We start from the raw sequence: 952 nt of genomic DNA on the forward strand, positions 1-952 counted from the left end.
ACGAATTTCCTGGCGTTTTTCTTTTGTTTTTGTTTTTGTTTTTTTTTTAACTTCTTATTCAAGAACATTAAAACTTCTCAACAAACTTTTGTCTTTTATTTATTGCGGACTATTTCCCTCATCTTTCTTAGCTGTTGTAACCGCGACGGGATAGGAACTCTGAATCTCCTAACTGCATTCTCAGCAATTAATGCCATCCATAGTTGTTGTCGTTTGGAAATTCAGTGGATAGAGACGTTGAATCTCTACAGGTCTAGGTGAGAATTGTCTGAAGATAGCGGTTTCAATTCTACCCAAAGCAGTCTCGGATATGAACTTAACCTATATTCGATGGTGAGGCCTCATCTTGCAAGCTTTGGGGAGGGTGGAGCCACCCATTAGTTGTCATTGCTTCCAGGTCCACTCTGACCCGGAGTGGTTGTACCTGTTAGGGGTCCAACTATGGATTAAATAGAAACCGACTTGAAAAAAAAAACCAAATATATTCTATTAAAAAAATGGTTCTTCAAAATCACTGGATTCGACCTGAAAAGGGTTGATATGCTGTAAAACAACCAACCAACCAACCAACCAACTTACCCAAAGCCGACCAGAGACTTACTTAGCCAAAACGTGGTGAGAGGACAGCTAAGAAAGATAAATAAATTAAAATATAATACTCATCTCAATAATGAATTCCAATTAAATCATATATAGACTTTAGTCTGTCAAAGTATATGTCACATCTCTGTAAAATTGTTGATATAAATATATTTTGTTCGTTAATTCATGTTTTCTCATTTTCATTCCAAAATTCTTGTTTTTGATTTAGCACTTGCTAATTTGTGACTTATTAATAACATTCATGACTTTATCCATATGTTTCCTTCGCCAATTTAACTACATATACATTAATTGTTAGCGCTATTCCTGGCACTTTTCAAAGAAGGTACTATCACAGCAGAACAGAACA

The sequence above is a fragment of the Euprymna scolopes genome, chromosome 21 (assembly GCF_053919585.1).
Source record: "Euprymna scolopes isolate OS-2025 chromosome 21, ASM5391958v1, whole genome shotgun sequence".
In the NCBI taxonomy this organism is placed as follows: Eukaryota; Metazoa; Mollusca; class Cephalopoda; order Sepiida; family Sepiolidae; genus Euprymna; species Euprymna scolopes.